This window comes from Lepisma saccharinum, chromosome 16 (genome assembly GCF_977018435.1).
Source record: "Lepisma saccharinum chromosome 16, izLepSacc3.1, whole genome shotgun sequence".
Taxonomy (NCBI): Eukaryota; Metazoa; Arthropoda; class Insecta; order Zygentoma; family Lepismatidae; genus Lepisma; species Lepisma saccharinum.
Genome location: NC_139244.1, coordinates 75112818 through 75136359, shown reverse-complemented (window position 1 = coordinate 75136359; position 23542 = coordinate 75112818).

Sequence of the window (23542 nt, the reverse complement as noted above, 5' to 3'; positions counted from 1 at the left end):
TGAAAGTGGTTATTTCAAATCTCCACGACAACGACTAAAATCATGCACAAATAGATTGTTTACTTTATTGTAATGATAGTTTCCATGGTAACTAAGCATGAATATTACACATGGTTAAAATTCTTTCGGATGAGCCAATAGAGAGCTTCGACCTGATTACATTGAGTGTAAAATCACATCTGTATGTTCTATAGTAACGGAGATATGCGAGTTTGAATTTTTATATAATGTTTTTGTAAAACGTGATACCAAGGATGTATTACATTGATTCAACAATGAAAGTGGTTATTTCAAATCTCCACGACAACGACTACAATAATGCGCAAGTAGATTGTTTACTTTATTGTTATGATAGTTTCCATGGTAACTAAGCATGAATATTACACGTGGGTAAAATTCTTTCGGATGAGCCAATAGAGAGCTTCGACCTGATTACATTGAGTGTAAAATCACATCTGTATCTTCTATAGCAACGGAGATATGCGAGTTTGAAATTTTATATAATGTTTTTGTAAAACGTGATACCAAGGATGTATTACATTGATTCAACAATGAAAGTGGTTATTTCAAATCTCCACGACAACGACTACAATCATGCACAAATAGATTGTTTACTTTATTGTTATGATAGTTTCCATGGTAACTAAGCATGAATATTACAAATGGATAATTTTTTTCCGGATGAGCCAATAGAGAGCTTCGACATGATTACATTGAGTGTATAATCACTTCTGTATCTTCTATAGTATCGGAGATATGCGAGTTTGAAATTTTATATAATGTTCTTGTCAAACGTGATTCCAAGGATGTATTACATTGTTTCAACAATGAAAGTGGTTATTTCAAATCTCCACGACAACGACTACAATCATGCACAAATAGATTGTTTACTTTATTGTAATGATAGTTTCCATGGTAACTAAGCATGAATATTACACATGGTTAAAATTCTTTCGGATGAGCCAATAGAGAGCTTCGACCTGATTACATTGAGTGTAAAATCACATCTGTATCTTCTATAGCAACGGAGATATGCGAGTTTGAAATTTTATATAATGTTTTTGTAAAACGTGATACCAAGGATGTATTACATTGATTCAACAATGAAAGTGGTTATTTCAAATCTCCACGACAACGACTACAATAATGCGCAAGTAGATTGTTTACTTTATTGTTATGATAGTTTCCATGGTAACTAAGCATGAATATTACACGTGGGTAAAATTCTTTCGGATGAGCCAATAGAGAGCTTCGACCTGATTACATTGAGTGTAAAATCACATCTGTATGTTCTATAGTAACGGAGATATGCGAGTTTGAAATTTTATATAATGTTTTTGTTAAACGTGATACCAAGGATGTATTACATTGTTTCAACAATGAAAGTGGTTATTTCAAATCTCCACGACAACGACTACAATCATGCACAAATAGATTGTTTACTTTATTGTAATGATAGTTTCCATTGTAACTAAGCATGAATATTACACATGGGTAAAATTCTTTCGGATGAGCCAATAGAGAGCTTCGACCTGATTACATTGAGTGTAAAATCACATCTGTATCTTCTATAGCAACGGAGATATGCGAGTTTGAAATTTTATATAATGTTTTTGTAAAACGTGATACCAAGGATGTATTACATTGTATCAACAATGAAAGTGGTTATTTCAAATCTCCACGACAACGACTACAATCATGCACAAATAGATTGTTTACTTTATTGTAATGATAGTTTCCATGGTAACTAAGCATGAATATTACACATGGGTAAAATTTTTCCGGATGAGCCAATAGAGAGCTTCGACCTGATTACATTGAGTGTAAAATCACATCTGTATGTTCTATAGTAACGGAGATATGCGAGTTTGAATTTTTATATAATATTTTTGTTAAACGTGATACCAAGGATGTATTACATTGTTTCAACAATGAAAGTGGTTATTTCAAAGCTCCACGACAACGACTACAATCATGCACAAATAGATTGTTTACTTTATTGTTATGATAGTTTCCATGGTAACTTAGCATGAATATTACACATGGGTAAAATTTTTCCGGATGAGCCAATAGAGAATTTTGCCCTGATTACATTGAGTGTAAAATCACATCTATATGTTCTATAGTAATGGAGATATGCGAGTTTGAAATTTTATATAATGTTTTTGTTAAACGTGATACCAAGGATATATTACATTGTTTCAACAATGAAAGTGGTTATTTCAAATCTCCACGACAACGACTACAATAATGCACAAGCAGATTGTTTACTATATTGTTATGATAGTTTCCATGGTAACTAAGCATGAATATTACACATGGGTAAAATTCTTTCGGATGAGTCAATAGAGAGCATCGACCTGATTACATTGAGTGTAAAATCACATCTGTATCTTCTATAGCAACGGAGATATGCGAGTTTGAAATTTTATATAATGTTTTTGTAAAACGTGATACCATGGATGTATTACATTGTTTCAACAATGAAAGTGGTTATTTCAAATCTCCACGACAACGACTAAAATCATGCACAAATAGATTGTTTACTTTATTGTTATGATAGTTTCCATGGTAACTAAGCATGAATATTACACATGGGTAAAATTTTTCCGGATGAGCCAATAGAGAGCTTCGACCTGATTACATTGAGTGTAAAATCACATCTGTATGTTCTATAGTAACGGAGATATGCGAGTTTGAAATTTTATATAATGTTTTTGTTAAACGTGATACCAAGGATGTATTACATTGTTTCAACAATGAAAGTGGTTATTTCAAATCTCCACGACAACGACTACAATCATGCACAAATAGATTGTTTACTTTATTGTTATGATAGTTTCCATGGTAACTAAGCATGAATATTACACATGGTTAAAATTCTTTCGGATGAGCCAATAGAGAGCTTCGACCTGATTACATTGAGTGTAAAATCACATCTGTATCTTCTATAGCAACGGAGATATGCGAGTTTGAAATTTTATATAATGTTTTTGTAAAACGTGATACCAAGGATGTATTACATTGTTTCAACAATGAAAGTTGTTATTTCAAATCTCCACGACAACGACTACAATAATGCACAAGTAGATTGTTTACTTTATTGTTATGATAGTTTCCATGGTAACTAAGCATGAATATTACACATGGGTAAAATTCTTTCGGATGAGCCAATAGAGAGCTTCGACCTGATTACATTGAGTGTAAAATCACATCTGTATCTTCTATAGCAACGGAGATATGCGAGTTTGAAATTTTATATAATGTTTTTGTAAAACGTGATACCAAGGATGTATTACATTGTATCAACAATGAAAGTGGTTATTTCAAATCTCCACGACAACGACTACAATCATGCACAAATAGATTGTTTACTTTATTGTAATGATAGTTTCCATGGTAACTAAGCATGAATATTACACATGGGTAAAATTCTTTCGGATGAGCCAATAGAGAGCTTCGACCTGATTACATTGAGTGTAAAATCACATCTGTATCTTATATAGCAACGGAGATATGCGAGTTTGAAATTTTATATAATGTTTTTGTAAAACGTGATACCAAGGATGTATTACATTGTTTCAAGAATGAAAGTGGTTATTTCAAATCTCCACGACAACGACTACAATCATGCACAAATAGATTTTTTACTCTATTGTTATGATAGTTTCCATGGTAACTAAGCATGAATATTACACATGGGTAAAATTCTTTCGGATGAGCCAATAGAGAGCTTCGACCTGATTACATTGAGTGTAAAATCACATCTGTATGTTCTATAGTAACGGAGATATGCGAGTTTGAATTTTTATATAATATTTTTGTTAAACGTGATACCAAGGATGTATTACATTGTTTCAACAATGAAAGTGGTTATTTCAAAGCTCCACGACAACGACTACAATCATGCACAAATAGATTGTTTACTTTATTGTAATGATAGTTTCCATGGTAACTAAGCATGAATATTACACATGGGTAAAAATCTTTCGGATGAGCCAATAGAGAGCTTCGACCTGATTACATTGAGTGTAAAATCACATCTGTATCTTCTATAGCAACGGAGATATGCGAGTTTGAAATTTTATATAATGTTTTTGTAAAACGTGATACCAAGGATGTATTACATTGTTTCAACAATGAAAGTGGTTATTTCAAATCTCCACGATAACGACTAAAATCATGCACAAATAGATTGTTTACTTTATTGTAATGATAGTTTCCATGGTAACTAAGCATGAATATTACACATGGGTAAAATTCTTTCGGATGAGCCAATAGAGAGCTTCGACCTGATTACATTGAGTGTAAAATCACATCTGTATCTTCTATAGTAACGGAGATATGCGAGTTTGAAATTTTATATAATGTTTTTGTCAAACGTGATTCCAAGGATGTATTACATTGTTTCAACAATGAAAGTGGTTATTTCAAATCTCCACGACAACGACTACAATCATGCACAAATAGATTGTTTACTTTATTGTTATGATAGTTTCCATGGTAACTTAGCATGAATATTACACATGGGTAAAATTTTTCCGGATGAGCCAATAGAGAATTTTGCCCTGATTACATTGAGTGTAAAATCACATCTATATGTTCTATAGTAATGGAGATATGCGAGTTTGAAATTTTATATAATGTTTTTGTTAAACGTGATACCAAGGATGTATTACATTGTTTCAACAATGAAAGTGGTTATTTCAAATCTCCACGACAACGACTACAATAATGCACAAGCAGATTGTTTACTTTATTGTTATGATAGTTTCCATGGTAACTAAGCATGAATATTACACATGGGTAAAATTCTTTCGGATGAGCCAATAGAGAGCTTCGACCTGATTACATTGAGTGTAAAATGACATCTGTATCTTCTATAGCAACGGAGATATGCGAGTTTGAAATTTTATATAATGTTTTTGTTAAACGTGATACCAAGGATATATTACATTGTTTCAACAATGAAAGTGGTTATTTCAAATCTCCACGACAACGACTACAATAATGCACAAGCAGATTGTTTACTATATTGTTATGATAGTTTCCATGGTAACTAAGCATGAATATTACACATGGGTAAAATTCTTTCGGATGAGCCAATAGAGAGCATCGACCTGATTACATTGAGTGTAAAATCACATCTGTATCTTCTATAGCAACGGAGATATGCGAGTTTGAAATTTTATATAATGTTTTTGTAAAACGTGATACCATGGATGTATTACATTGTTTCAACAATGAAAGTGGTTATTTCAAATCTCCACGACAACGACTAAAATCATGCACAAATAGATTGTTTACTTTATTGTTATGATAGTTTCCATGGTAACTAAGCATGAATATTACACATGGGTAAAATTTTTCCGGATGAGCCAATAGAGAGCTTCGACCTGATTACATTGAGTGTAAAATCACATCTGTATCTTCTATAGCAACGGAGATATGCGAGTTTGAAATTTTATATAATGTTTTTGTAAAACGTGATACCAAGGATGTATTACATTGTATCAACAATGAAAGTGGTTATTTCAAATCTCCACGACAACGACTACAATCATGCACAAATAGATTGTTTACTTTATTGTAATGATAGTTTCCATGGTAACTAAGCATGAATATTACACATGGGTAAAATTCTTTCGGATGAGCCAATAGAGAGCTTCGACCTGATTACATTGAGTGTAAAATCACATCTGTATCTTATATAGCAACGGAGATATGCGAGTTTGAAATTTTATATAATGTTTTTGTAAAACGTGATACCAAGGATGTATTACATTGTTTCAAGAATGAAAGTGGTTATTTCAAATCTCCACGACAACGACTACAATCATGCACAAATAGATTTTTTACTTTATTGTTATGATAGTTTCCATGGTAACTAAGCATGAATATTACACATGGGTAAAATTCTTTCGGATGAGCCAATAGAGAGCTTCGACCTGATTACATTGAGTGTAAAATCACATCTGTATGTTCTATAGTAACGGAGATATGCGAGTTTGAATTTTTATATAATATTTTTGTTAAACGTGATACCAAGGATGTATTACATTGTTTCAACAATGAAAGTGGTTATTTCAAAGCTCCACGACAACGACTACAATCATGCACAAATAGATTGTTTACTTTATTGTAATGATAGTTTCCATGGTAACTAAGCATGAATATTACACATGGGTAAAAATCTTTCGGATGAGCCAATAGAGAGCTTCGACCTGATTACATTGAGTGTAAAATCACATCTGTATCTTCTATAGCAACGGAGATATGCGAGTTTGAAATTTTATTTAATGTTTTTGTAAAACGTGATACCAAGGATGTATTACATTGTTTCAACAATGAAAGTGGTTATTTCAAATCTCCACGATAACGACTAAAATCATGCACAAATAGATTGTTTACTTTATTGTAATGATAGTTTCCATGGTAACTAAGCATGAATATTACACATGGGTAAAATTCTTTCGGATGAGCCAATAGAGAGCTTCGACCTGATTACATTGAGTGTAAAATCACATCTGTATCTTCTATAGTAACGGAGATATGCGAGTTTGAAATTTTATATAATGTTTTTGTCAAACGTGATTCCAAGGATGTATTACATTGTTTCAACAATGAAAGTGGTTATTTCAAATCTCCACGACAACGACTACAATCATGCACAAATAGATTGTTTACTTTATTGTTATGATAGTTTCCATGGTAACTTAGCATGAATATTACACATGGGTAAAATTTTTCCGGATGAGCCAATAGAGAGCTTCGACCTGATTACATTGAGTGTAAAATCACATCTGTATCTTCTATAGCAACGGAGATATGCGAGTTTGAAATTTTATATAATGTTTTTGTTAAACGTGATACCAAGGATATATTACATTGTTTCAACAATGAAAGTGGTTATTTCAAATCTCCACGACAACGACTACAATAATGCACAAGCAGATTGTTTACTATATTGTTATGATAGTTTCCATGGTAACTAAGCATGAATATTACACATGGGTAAAATTCTTTCGGATGAGCCAATAGAGAGCATCGACCTGATTACATTGAGTGTAAAACCACATCTGTATCTTCTATAGCAACGGAGATATGCGAGTTTGAAATTTTATATAATGTTTTTGTAAAACGTGATACCATGGATGTATTACATTGTTTCAACAATGAAAGTGGTTATTTCAAATCTCCACGACAACGACTAAAATCATGCACACATAGATTGTTTACTTTATTGTTATGATAGTTTCCATGGTAACTAAGCATGAATATTACACATGGGTAAAATTTTTCCGGATGAGCCAATAGAGAGCTTCGACCTGATTACATTGAGTGTAAAATCACATCTGTATGTTCTATAGTAACGGAGATATGCGAGTTTGAAATTTTATATAATGTTTTTGTTAAACGTGATACCAAGGATGTATTACATTGTTTCAACAATGAAAGTGGTTATTTCAGATCTCCACGACAACGACTACAATCATGCACAAATAGATTGTTTACTTTATTGTTATGATAGTTTCCATGGTAACTAAGCATGAATATTACACATGGTTAAAATTCTTTCGGATGAGCCAATAGAGAGCTTCGACCTGATTACATTGAGTGTAAAATCACATCTGTATCTTCTATAGCAACGGAGATATGCGAGTTTGAAATTTTATATAATGTTTTTGTAAAACGTGATACCAAGGATGTATTACATTGTTTCAACAATGAAAGTGGTTATTTCAAATCTCCACGACAACGACTACAATAATGCACAAGTAGATTGTTTACTTTATTGTTATGATAGTTTCCATGGTAACTAAGCATGAATATTACACATGGGTAAAATTCTTTCGGATGAGCCAATAGAGAGCTTCGACCTGATTACATTGAGTGTAAAATCACATCTGTATCTTCTATAGCAACGGAGATATGCGAGTTTGAAATTTTATATAATGTTTATGTAAAACGTGATACCAAGGATGTATTACATTGTATCAACAATGAAAGTGGTTATTTCAAATCTCCACGACAACGACTACAATCATGCACAAATAGATTGTTTACTTTATTGTTATGATAGTTTCCATGGTAACTTAGCATGAATATTACACATGGGTAAAATTTTTCCGGATGAGCCAATAGAGAATTTTGCCCTGATTACATTGAGTGTAAAATCACATCTATATGTTCTATAGTAATGGAGATATGCGAGTTTGAAATTTTATATAATGTTTTTGTTAAACGTGATACCAAGGATGTATTACATTGTTTCAACAATGAAAGTGGTTATTTCAAATCTCCACGACAACGACTACAATAATGCACAAGCAGATTGTTTACTTTATTGTTATGATAGTTTCCATGGTAACTAAGCATGAATATTACACATGGGTAAAATTCTTTCGGATGAGCCAATAGAGAGCTTCGACCTGATTACATTGAGTGTAAAATCACATCTGTATCTTCTATAGCAACGGAGATATGCGAGTTTGAAATTTTATATAATGTTTTTGTAAAACGTGATACCAAGGATGTATTACATTGTATCAACAATGAAAGTGGTTATTTCAAATCTCCACGACAACGACTACAATCATGCACAAATAGATTGTTTACTTTATTGTAATGATAGTTTCCATGGTAACTAAGCATGAATATTACACATGGGTAAAATTCTTTCCGATGAGCCAATAGAGAGCTTCGACCTGATTACATTGAGTGTAAAATCACATCTGTATCTTCTATAGCAACGGAGATATGCGAGTTTGAAATTTTATATAATGTTTTTGTAAAACGTGATACCAAGGATGTATTACATTGTTTCAAGAATGAAAGTGGTTATTTCAAATCTCCACGACAACGACTACAATCATGCACAAATAGATTTTTTACTTTATTGTTATGATAGTTTCCATGGTAACTAAGCATGAATATTACACATGGGTAAAATTCTTTCGGATGAGCCAATAGAGAGCTTCGACCTGATTACATTGAGTGTAAAATCACATCTGTATGTTCTATAGTAACGGAGATATGCGAGTTTGAATTTTTATATAATATTTTTGTTAAACGTGATACCAAGGATGTATTACATTGTTTCAACAATGAAAGTGGTTATTTCAAAGCTCCACGACAACGACTACAATAATGCACAAATAGATTGTTTACTTTATTGTAATGATAGTTTCCATGGTAACTAAGCATGAATATTACACATGGGTAAAAATCTTTCGGATGAGCCAATAGAGAGCTTCGACCTGATTACATTGAGTGTAAAATCACATCTGTATCTTCTATAGCAACGGAGATATGCGAGTTTGAAATTTTATATAATGTTTTTGTAAAACGTGATACCAAGGATGTATTACATTGTTTCAACAATGAAAGTGGTTATTTCAAATCTCCACGATAACGACTAAAATCATGCACAAATAGATTGTTTACTTTATTGTAATGATAGTTTCCATGGTAACTAAGCATGAATATTACACATGGGTAAAATTCTTTCGGATGAGCCAATAGAGAGCTTCGACCTGATTACATTGAGTGTAAATTCACATCTGTATCTTCTATAGTAACGGAGATATGCGAGTTTGAAATTTTATATAATGTTTTTGTCAAACGTGATTCCAAGGATGTATTACATTGTTTCAACAATGAAAGTGGTTATTTCAAATCTCCACGACAACGACTACAATCATGCACAAATAGATTGTTTACTTTATTGTTATGATAGTTTCCATGGTAACTTAGCATGAATATTACACATGGGTAAACTTTTTCCGGATGAGCCAATAGAGAATTTTGCCCTGATTACATTGAGTGTAAAATCACATCTATATGTTCTATAGTAATGGAGATATGCGAGTTTGAAATTTTATATAATGTTTTTGTTAAACGTGATACCAAGGATGTATTACATTGTTTCAACAATGAAAGTGGTTATTTCAAATCTCCACGACAACGACTACAATAATGCACAAGCAGATTGTTTACTTTATTGTTATGATAGTTTCCATGGTAACTAAGCATGAATATTACACATGGGTAAAATTCTTTCGGATGAGCCAATAGAGAGCTTCGACCTGATTACATTGAGTGTAAAATCACATCTGTATCTTATATAGCAACGGAGATATGCGAGTTTGAAATTTTATATAATGTTTTTGTAAAACGTGATACCAAGGATGTATTACATTGTTTCAAGAATGAAAGTGGTTATTTCAAATCTCCACGACAACGACTACAATCATGCACAAATAGATTTTTTACTTTATTGTTATGATAGTTTCCATGGTAACTAAGCATGAATATTACACATGGGTAAAATTCTTTCGGATGAGCCAATAGAGAGCTTCGACCTGATTACATTGAGTGTAAAATCACATCTGTATGTTCTATAGTAACGGAGATATGCGAGTTTGAATTTTTATATAATATTTTTGTTAAACGTGATACCAAGGATGTATTACATTGTTTCAACAATGAAAGTGGTTATTTCAAAGCTCCACGACAACGACTACAATCATGCACAAATAGATTGTTTACTTTATTGTAATGATAGTTTCCATGGTAACTAAGCATGAATATTACACATGGGTAAAAATCTTTCGGATGAGCCAATAGAGAGCTTCGACCTGATTACATTGAGTGTAAAATCACATCTGTATCTTCTATAGCAACGGAGATATGCGAGTTTGAAATTTTATTTAATGTTTTTGTAAAACGTGATACCAAGGATGTATTACATTGTTTCAACAATGAAAGTGGTTATTTCAAATCTCCACGATAACGACTAAAATCATGCACAAATAGATTGTTTACTTTATTGTAATGATAGTTTCCATGGTAACTAAGCATGAATATTACACATGGGTAAAATTCTTTCGGATGAGCCAATAGAGAGCTTCGACCTGATTACATTGAGTGTAAAATCACATCTGTATCTTCTATAGTAACGGAGATATGCGAGTTTGAAATTTTATATAATGTTTTTGTCAAACGTGATTCCAAGGATGTATTACATTGTTTCAACAATGAAAGTGGTTATTTCAAATCTCCACGACAACGACTACAATCATGCACAAATAGATTGTTTACTTTATTGTTATGATAGTTTCCATGGTAACTAAGCATGAATATTACACATGGTTAAAATTCTTTCGGATGAGCCAATAGAGAGCTTCGACCTGATTACATTGAGTGTAAAATCACATCTGTATCTTATATAGCAACGGAGATATGCGAGTTTGAAATTTTATATAATGTTTTTGTAAAACGTGATACCAAGGATGTATTACATTGTATCAACAATGAAAGTGGTTATTTCAAATCTCCACGACAACGACTACAATCATGCACAAATAGATTGTTTACTTTATTGTAATGATAGTTTCCATGGTAACTAAGCATGAATATTACACATGGGTAAAATTCTTTCGGATGAGCCAATAGAGAGCTTCGACCTGATTACATTGAGTGTAAAATCACATCTGTATCTTATATAGCAACGGAGATATGCGAGTTTGAAATTTTATACAATGTTTTTGTAAAACGTGATACCAAGGATGTATTACATTGTTTCAAGAATGAAAGTGGTTATTTCAAATCTCCACGACAACGACTACAATCATGCACAAATAGATTGTTTACTTTATTGTTATGATAGTTTCCATGGTAACTAAGCATGAATATTACACATGGGTAAAATTCTTTCGGATGAGCCAATAGAGAGCTTCGACCTGATTACATTGAGTGTAAAATCACATCTGTATGTTCTATAGTAACGGAGATATGCGAGTTTGAATTTTTATATAATATTTTTGTTAAACGTGATACCAAGGATGTATTACATTGTTTCAACAATGAAAGTGGTTATTTCAAAGCTCCACGACAACGACTACAATCATGCACAAATAGATTGTTTACTTTATTGTAATGATAGTTTCCATTGTAACTAAGCATGAATATTACACATGGGTAAAAATCTTTCGGATGAGCCAATAGAGAACTTCGACCTGATTACACTGAGTGTAAAATCACATCTGTATCTTCTATAGCAACGGAGATATGCGAGTTTGAAATTTTATATAATGTTTTTGTAAAACGTGATACCATGGATGTATTACATTGTTTCAACAATGAAAGTGGTTATTTCAAATCTCCACGACAACGACTAAAATCATGCACAAATAGATTGTTTACTTTATTGTAATGATAGTTTCCATGGTAACTAAGCATGAATATTACACATGGTTAAAATTCTTTCGGATGAGCCAATAGAGAGCTTCGACCTGATTACATTGAGTGTAAAATCACATCTGTATGTTCTATAGTAACGGAGATATGCGAGTTTGAATTTTTATATAATGTTTTTGTAAAACGTGATACCAAGGATGTATTACATTGATTCAACAATGAAAGTGGTTATTTCAAATCTCCACGACAACGACTACAATAATGCGCAAGTAGATTGTTTACTTTATTGTTATGATAGTTTCCATGGTAACTAAGCATGAATATTACACGTGGGTAAAATTCTTTCGGATGAGCCAATAGAGAGCTTCGACCTGATTACATTGAGTGTAAAATCACATCTGTATCTTCTATAGCAACGGAGATATGCGAGTTTGAAATTTTATATAATGTTTTTGTAAAACGTGATACCAAGGATGTATTACATTGCTTCAAGAATGAAAGTGGTTATTTCAAATCTCCACGACAACGACTACAATCATGCACAAATAGATTGTTTACTTTATTGTTATGATAGTTTCCATGGTAACTAAGCATGAATATTACAAATGGATAATTTTTTTCCGGATGAGCCAATAGAGAGCTTCGACATGATTACATTGAGTGTATAATCACTTCTGTATCTTCTATAGTATCGGAGATATGCGAGTTTGAAATTTTATATAATGTTCTTGTCAAACGTGATTCCAAGGATGTATTACATTGTTTCAACAATGAAAGTGGTTATTTCAAATCTCCACGACAACGACTACAATCATGCACAAATAGATTGTTTACTTTATTGTAATGATAGTTTCCATGGTAACTAAGCATGAATATTACACATGGTTAAAATTCTTTCGGATGAGCCAATAGAGAGCTTCGACCTGATTACATTGAGTGTAAAATCACATCTGTATCTTCTATAGCAACGGAGATATGCGAGTTTGAAATTTTATATAATGTTTTTGTAAAACGTGATACCAAGGATGTATTACATTGATTCAACAATGAAAGTGGTTATTTCAAATCTCCACGACAACGACTACAATAATGCGCAAGTAGATTGTTTACTTTATTGTTATGATAGTTTCCATGGTAACTAAGCATGAATATTACACGTGGGTAAAATTCTTTCGGATGAGCCAATAGAGAGCTTCGACCTGATTACATTGAGTGTAAAATCACATCTGTATGTTCTATAGTAACGGAGATATGCGAGTTTGAAATTTTATATAATGTTTTTGTTAAACGTGATACCAAGGATGTATTACATTGTTTCAACAATGAAAGTGGTTATTTCAAATCTCCACGACAACGACTACAATCATGCACAAATAGATTGTTTACTTTATTGTAATGATAGTTTCCATTGTAACTAAGCATGAATATTACACATGGGTAAAATTCTTTCGGATGAGCCAATAGAGAGCTTCGACCTGATTACATTGAGTGTAAAATCACATCTGTATCTTCTATAGCAACGGAGATATGCGAGTTTGAAATTTTATATAATGTTTTTGTAAAACGTGATACCAAGGATGTATTACATTGTATCAACAATGAAAGTGGTTATTTCAAATCTCCACGACAACGACTACAATCATGCACAAATAGATTGTTTACTTTATTGTAATGATAGTTTCCATGGTAACTAAGCATGAATATTACACATGGGTAAAATTTTTCCGGATGAGCCAATAGAGAGCTTCGACCTGATTACATTGAGTGTAAAATCACATCTGTATGTTCTATAGTAACGGAGATATGCGAGTTTGAATTTTTATATAAGATTTTTGTTAAACGTGATACCAAGGATGTATTACATTGTTTCAACAATGAAAGTGGTTATTTCAAAGCTCCACGACAACGACTACAATCATGCACAAATAGATTGTTTACTTTATTGTAATGATAGTTTCCATGGTAACTAAGCATGAATATTACACATGGGTAAAATTCTTTCGGATGAGCCAATAGAGAGCTTCGACCTGATTACATTGAGTGTAAAATCACATCTGTATCTTCTATAGCAACGGAGATATGCGAGTTTGAAATTTTATATAATGTTTTTGTAAAACGTGATACCAAGGATGTATTACATTGTTTCAACAATGAAAGTGGTTATTTCAAATCTCCACGATAACGACTAAAATCATGCACAAATAGATTGTTTACTTTATTGTAATGATAGTTTCCATGGTAACTAAGCGTGAATATTACACATGGGTAAAATTCTTTCGGATGAGCCAATAGAGAGCTTCGACCTGATTACATTGAGTGTAAAATCACATCTGTATCTTCTATAGTAACGGAGATATGCGAGTTTGAAATTTTATATAATGTTTTTGTCAAACGTGATTCCAAGGATGTATTACATTGTTTCAACAATGAAAGTGGTTATTTCAAATCTCCACGACAACGACTACAATCATGCACAAATAGATTGTTTACTTTATTGTTATGATAGTTTCCATGGTAACTTAGCATGAATATTACACATGGGTAAAATTTTTCCGGATGAGCCAATAGAGAATTTTGCCCTGATTACATTGAGTGTAAAATCACATCTATATGTTCTATAGTAATGGAGATATGCGAGTTTGAAATTTTATATAATGTTTTTGTTAAACGTGATACCAAGGATATATTACATTGTTTCAACAATGAAAGTGGTTATTTCAAATCTCCACGACAACGACTACAATAATGCACAAGCAGATTGTTTACTATATTGTTATGATAGTTTCCATGGTAACTAAGCATGAATATTACACATGGGTAAAATTCTTTCGGATGAGTCAATGGAGAGCATCGACCTGATTACATTGAGTGTAAAATCACATCTGTATCTTCTATAGCAACGGAGATATGCGAGTTTGAAATTTTATATAATGTTTTTGTAAAACGTGATACCATGGATGTATTACATTGTTTCAACAATGAAAGTGGTTATTTCAAATCTCCACGACAACGACTAAAATCATGCACAAATAGATTGTTTACTTTATTGTTATGATAGTTTCCATGGTAACTAAGCATGAATATTACACATGGGTAAAATTTTTCCGGATGAGCCAATAGAGAGCTTCGACCTGATTACATTGAGTGTAAAATCACATCTGTATGTTCTATAGTAACGGAGATATGCGAGTTTGAAATTTTATATAATGTTTTTGTTAAACGTGATACCAAGGATGTATTACATTGTTTCAACAATGAAAGTGGTTATTTCAAATCTCCACGACAACGACTACAATCATGCACAAATAGATTGTTTACTTTATTGTTATGATAGTTTCCATGGTAACTAAGCATGAATATTACACATGGTTAAAATTCTTTCGGATGAGCCAATAGAGAGCTTCGACCTGATTACATTGAGTGTAAAATCACATCTGTATCTTCTATAGCAACGGAGATATGCGAGTTTGAAATTTTATATAATGTTTTTGTAAAACGTGATACCAAGGATGTATTACATTGTTTCAACAATGAAAGTTGTTATTTCAAATCTCCACGACAACGACTACAATAATGCACAAGTAGATTGTTTACTTTATTGTTATGATAGTTTCCATGGTAACTAAGCATGAATATTACACATGGGTAAAATTCTTTCGGATGAGCCAATAGAGAGCTTCGACCTGATTACATTGAGTGTAAAATCACATCTGTATCTTCTATAGCAACGGAGATATGCGAGTTTGAAATTTTATATAATGTTTTTGTAAAACGTGATACCAAGGATGTATTACATTGTATCAACAATGAAAGTGGTTATTTCAAATCTCCACGACAACGACTACAATCATGCACAAATAGATTGTTTACTTTATTGTAATGATAGTTTCCATGGTAACTAAGCAAGAATATTACACATGGGTAAAATTCTTTCGGATGAGCCAATAGAGAGCTTCGACCTGATTACATTGAGTGTAAAATCACATCTGTATCTTATATAGCAACGGAGATATGCGAGTTTGAAATTTTATATAATGTTTTTGTAAAACGTGATACCAAGGATGTATTACATTGTTTCAAGAATGAAAGTGGTTATTTCAAATCTCCACGACAACGACTACAATCATGCACAAATAGATTTTTTACTCTATTGTTATGATAGTTTCCATGGTAACTAAGCATGAATATTACACATGGGTAAAATTCTTTCGGATGAGCCAATAGAGAGCTTCGACCTGATTACATTGAGTGTAAAATCACATCTGTATGTTCTATAGTAACGGAGATATGCGAGTTTGAATTTTTATATAATATTTTTGTTAAACGTGATACCAAGGATGTATTACATTGTTTCAACAATGAAAGTGGTTATTTCAAAGCTCCACGACAACGACTACAATCATGCACAAATAGATTGTTTACTTTATTGTAATGATAGTTTCCATGGTAACTATGCATGAATATTACACATGGGTAAAAATCTTTCGGATGAGCCAATAGAGAGCTTCGACCTGATTACATTGAGTGTAAAATCACATCTGTATCTTCTATAGCAACGGAGATATGCGAGTTTGAAATTTTATATAATGTTTTTGTAAAACGTGATACCAAGGATGTATTACATTGTTTCAACAATGAAAGTGGTTATTTCAAATCTCCACGATAACGACTAAAATCATGCACAAATAGATTGTTTACTTTATTGTAATGATAGTTTCCATGGTAACTAAGCATGAATATTACACATGGGTAAAATTCTTTCGGATGAGCCAATAGAGAGCTTCGACCTGATTACATTGAGTGTAAAATCACATCTGTATCTTCTATAGTAACGGAGATATGCGAGTTTGAAATTTTATATAATGTTTTTGTCAAACGTGATTCCAAGGATGTATTACATTGTTTCAACAATGAAAGTGGTTATTTCAAATCTCCACGACAACGACTACAATCATGCACAAATAGATTGTTTACTTTATTGTTATGATAGTTTCCATGGTAACTTAGCATGAATATTACACATGGGTAAAATTTTTCCGGATGAGCCAATAGAGAATTTTGCCCTGATTACATTGAGTGTAAAATCACATCTATATGTTCTATAGTAATGGAGATATGCGAGTTTGAAATTTTATATAATGTTTTTGTTAAACGTGATACCAAGGATGTATTACATTGTTTCAACAATGAAAGTGGTTATTTCAAATCTCCACGACAACGACTACAATAATGCACAAGCAGATTGTTTACTTTATTGTTATGATAGTTTCCATGGTAACTAAGCATGAATATTACACATGGGTAAAATTCTTTCGGATGAGCCAATAGAGAGCTTCGACCTGATTACATTGAGTGTAAAATGACATCTGTATCTTCTATAGCAACGGAGATATGCGAGTTTGAAATTTTATATAATGTTTTTGTTAAACGTGATACCAAGGATATATTACATTGTTTCAACAATGAAAGTGGTTATTTCAAATCTCCACGACAACGACTACAATAATGCACAAGCAGATTGTTTACTATATTGTTATGATAGTTTCCATGGTAACTAAGCATGAATATTACACATGGGTAAAATTCTTTCGGATGAGCCAATAGAGAGCATCGACCTGATTACATTGAGTGTAAAATCACATCTGTATCTTCTATAGCAACGGAGATATGCGAGTTTGAAATTTTATATAATGTTTTTGTAAAACGTGATACCATGGATGTATTACATTGTTTCAACAATGAAAGTGGTTATTTCAAATCTCCACGACAACGACTAAAATCATGCACAAATAGATTGTTTACTTTATTGTTATGATAGTTTCCATGGTAACTAAGCATGAATATTACACATGGGTAAAATTTTTCCGGATGAGCCAATAGAGAGCTTCGACCTGATTACATTGAGTGTAAAATCACATCTGTATCTTCTATAGCAACGGAGATATGCGAGTTTGAAATTTTATATAATGTTTTTGTAAAACGTGATACCAAGGATGTATTACATTGTATCAACAATGAAAGTGGTTATTTCAAATCTCCACGACAACGACTACAATCATGCACAAATAGATTGTTTACTTTATTGTAATGATAGTTTCCATGGTAACTAAGCATGAATATTACACATGGGTAAAATTCTTTCGGATGAGCCAATAGAGAGCTTCGACCTGATTACATTGAGTGTAAAATCACATCTGTATCTTATATAGCAACGGAGATATGCGAGTTTGAAATTTTATATAATGTTTTTGTAAAACGTGATACCAAGGATGTATTACATTGTTTCAAGAATGAAAGTGGTTATTTCAAATCTCCACGACAACGACTACAATCATGCACAAATAGATTTTTTACTTTATTGTTATGATAGTTTCCATGGTAACTAAGCATGAATATTACACATGGGTAAAATTCTTTCGGATGAGCCAATAGAGAGCTTCGACCTGATTACATTGAGTGTAAAATCACATCTGTATGTTCTATAGTAACGGAGATATGCGAGTTTGAATTTTTATATAATATTTTTGTTAAACGTGATACCAAGGATGTATTACATTGTTTCAACAATGAAAGTGGTTATTTCAAAGCTCCACGACAACGACTACAATCATGCACAAATAGATTGTTTACTTTATTGTAATGATAGTTTCCATGGTAACTAAGCATGAATATTACACATGGGTAAAAATCTTTCGGATGAGCCAATAGAGAGCTTCGACCTGATTACATTGAGTGTAAAATCACATCTGTATCTTCTATAGCAACGGAGATATGCGAGTTTGAAATTTTATTTAATGTTTTTGTAAAACGTGATACCAAGGATGTATTACATTGTTTCAACAATGAAAGTGGTTATTTCAAATCTCCACGATAACGACTAAAATCATGCACAAATAGATTGTTTACTTTATTGTAATGATAGTTTCCATGGTAACTAAGCATGAATATTACACATGGGTAAAATTCTTTCGGATGAGCCAATAGAGAGCTTCGACCTGATTACATTGAGTGTAAAATCACATCTGTATCTTCTATAGTAACGGAGATATGCGAGTTTGAAATTTTATATAATGTTTTTGTCAAACGTGATTCCAAGGATGTATTACATTGTTTCAACAATGAAAGTGGTTATTTCAAATCTCCACGACAACGACTACAATCATGCACAAATAGATTGTTTACTTTATTGTTATGATAGTTTCCATGGTAACTTAGCATGAATATTACACATGGGTAAAATTTTTCCGGATGAGCCAATAGAGAGCTTCGACCTGATTACATTGAGTGTAAAATCACATCTGTATCTTCTATAGCAACGGAGATATGCGAGTTTGAAATTTTATATAATGTTTTTGTTAAACGTGATACCAAGGATATATTACATTGTTTCAACAATGAAAGTGGTTATTTCAAATCTCCACGACAACGACTACAATAATGCACAAGCAGATTGTTTACTATATTGTTATGATAGTTTCCATGGTAACTAAGCATGAATATTACACATGGGTAAAATTCTTTCGGATGAGCCAATAGAGAGCATCGACCTGATTACATTGAGTGTAAAACCACATCTGTATCTTCTATAGCAACGGAGATATGCGAGTTTGAAATTTTATATAATGTTTTTGTAAAACGTGATACCATGGATGTATTACATTGTTTCAACAATGAAAGTGGTTATTTCAAATCTCCACGACAACGACTAAAATCATGCACACATAGATTGTTTACTTTATTGTTATGATAGTTTCCATGGTAACTAAGCATGAATATTACACATGGGTAAAATTTTTCCGGATGAGCCAATAGAGAGCTTCGACCTGATTACATTGAGTGTAAAATCACATCTGTATGTTCTATAGTAACGGAGATATGCGAGTTTGAAATTTTATATAATGTTTTTGTTAAACGTGATACCAAGGATGTATTACATTGTTTCAACAATGAAAGTGGTTATTTCAGATCTCCACGACAACGACTACAATCATGCACAAATAGATTGTTTACTTTATTGTTATGATAGTTTCCATGGTAACTAAGCATGAATATTACACATGGTTAAAATTCTTTCGGATGAGCCAATAGAGAGCTTCGACCTGATTACATTGAGTGTAAAATCACATCTGTATCTTCTATAGCAACGGAGATATGCGAGTTTGAAATTTTATATAATGTTTTTGTAAAACGTGATACCAAGGATGTATTACATTGTTTCAACAATGAAAGTGGTTATTTCAAATCTCCACGACAACGACTACAATAATGCACAAGTAGATTGTTTACTTTATTGTTATGATAGTTTCCATGGTAACTAAGCATGAATATTACACATGGGTAAAATTCTTTCGGATGAGCCAATAGAGAGCTTCGACCTGATTACATTGAGTGTAAAATCACATCTGTATCTTCTATAGCAACGGAGATATGCGAGTTTGAAATTTTATATAATGTTTATGTAAAACGTGATACCAAGGATGTATTACATTGTATCAACAATGAAAGTGGTTATTTCAAATCTCCACGACAACGACTACAATCATGCACAAATAGATTGTTTACTTTATTGTTATGATAGTTTCCATGGTAACTTAGCATGAATATTACACATGGGTAAAATTTTTCCGGATGAGCCAATAGAGAATTTTGCCCTGATTACATTGAGTGTAAAATCACATCTATATGTTCTATAGTAATGGAGATATGCGAGTTTGAAATTTTATATAATGTTTTTGTTAAACGTGATACCAAGGATGTATTACATTGTTTCAACAATGAAAGTGGTTATTTCAAATCTCCACGACAACGACTACAATAATGCACAAGCAGATTGTTTACTTTATTGTTATGATAGTTTCCATGGTAACTAAGCATGAATATTACACATGGGTAAAATTCTTTCGGATGAGCCAATAGAGAGCTTCGACCTGATTACATTGAGTGTAAAATCACATCTGTATCTTCTATAGCAACGGAGATATGCGAGTTTGAAATTTTATATAATGTTTTTGTAAAACGTGATACCAAGGATGTATTACATTGTATCAACAATGAAAGTGGTTATTTCAAATCTCCACGACAACGACTACAATCATACACAAATAGATTGTTTACTTTATTGTAATGATAGTTTCCATGGTAACTAAGCATGAATATTACACATGGGTAAAATTCTTTCCGATGAGCCAATAGAGAGCTTCGACCTGATTACATTGAGTGTAAAATCACATCTGTATCTTCTATAGCAACGGAGATATGCGAGTTTGAAATTTTATATAATGTTTTTGTAAAACGTGATACCAAGGATGTATTACATTGTTTCAAGAATGAAAGTGGTTATTTCAAATCTCCACGACAACGACTACAATCATGCACAAATAGATTTTTTACTTTATTGTTATGATAGTTTCCATGGTAACTAAGCATGAATATTACACATGGGTAAAATTCTTTCGGATGAGCCAATAGAGAGCTTCGACCTGATTACATTGAGTGTAAAATCACATCTGTATGTTCTATAGTAACGGAGATATGCGAGTTTGAATTTTTATATAATATTTTTGTTAAACGTGATACCAAGGATGTATTACATTGTTTCAACAATGAAAGTGGTTATTTCAAAGCTCCACGACAACGACTACAATAATGCACAAATAGATTGTTTACTTTATTGTAATGATAGTTTCCATGGTAACTAAGCATGAATATTACACATGGGTAAAAATCTTTCGGATGAGCCAATAGAGAGCTTCGACCTGATTACATTGAGTGTAAAATCACATCTGTATCTTATATAGCAACGGAGATATGCGAGTTTGAAATTTTATATAATGTTTTTGTAAAACGTGATACCAAGGATGTATTACATTGTTTCAACAATGAAAGTGGTTATTTCAAATCTCCACGATAACGACTAAAATCATGCACAAATAGATTGTTTACTTTATTGTAATGATAGTTTCCATGGTAACTAAGCATGAATATTACACATGGGTAAAATTCTTTCGGATGAGCCAATAGAGAGCTTCGACCTGATTACATTGAGTGTAAATTCACATCTGTATCTTCTATAGTAACGGAGATATGCGAGTTTGAAATTTTATATAATGTTTTTGTCAAACGTGATTCCAAGGATGTATTACATTGTTTCAACAATGAAAGTGGTTATTTCAAATCTCCACGACAACGACTACAATCATGCACAAATAGATTGTTTACTTTATTGTTATGATAGTTTCCATGGTAACTTAGCATGAATATTACACATGGGTAAACTTTTTCCGGATGAGCCAATAGAGAATTTTGCCCTGATTACATTGAGTGTAAAATCACATCTATATGTTCTATAGTAATGGAGATATGCGAGTTTGAAATTTTATATAATGTTTTTGTTAAACGTGATACCAAGGATGTATTACATTGTTTCAACAATGAAAGTGGTTATTTCAAATCTCCACGACAACGACTACAATAATGCACAAGCAGATTGTTTACTTTATTGTTATGATAGTTTCCATGGTAACTAAGCATGAATATTACACATGGGTAAAATTCTTTCGGATGAGCCAATAGAGAGCTTCGACCTGATTACATTGAGTGTAAAATCACATCTGTATCTTATATAGCAACGGAGATATGCGAGTTTGAAATTTTATATAATGTTTTTGTAAAACGTGATACCAAGGATGTATTACATTGTTTCAAGAATGAAAGTGGTTATTTCAAATCTCCACGACAACGACTACAATCATGCACAAATAGATTTTTTACTTTATTGTTATGATAGTTTCCATGGTAACTAAGCATGAATATTACACATGGGTAAAATTCTTTCGGATGAGCCAATAGAGAGCTTCGACCTGATTACATTGAGTGTAAAATCACATCTGTATGTTCTATAGTAACGGAGATATGCGAGTTTGAATTTTTATATAATATTTTTGTTAAACGTGATACCAAGGATGTATTACATTGTTTCAACAATGAAAGTGGTTATTTCAAAGCTCCACGACAACGACTACAATCATGCACAAATAGATTGTTTACTTTATTGTAATGATAGTTTCCATGGTAACTAAGCATGAATATTACACATGGGTAAAAATCTTTCGGATGAGCCAATAGAGAGCTTCGACCTGATTACATTGAGTGTAAAATCACATCTGTATCTTCTATAGCAACGGAGATATGCGAGTTTGAAATTTTATTTAATGTTTTTGTAAAACGTGATACCAAGGATGTATTACATTGTTTCAACAATGAAAGTGGTTATTTCAAATCTCCACGATAACGACTAAAATCATGCACAAATAGATTGTTTACTTTATTGTAATGATAGTTT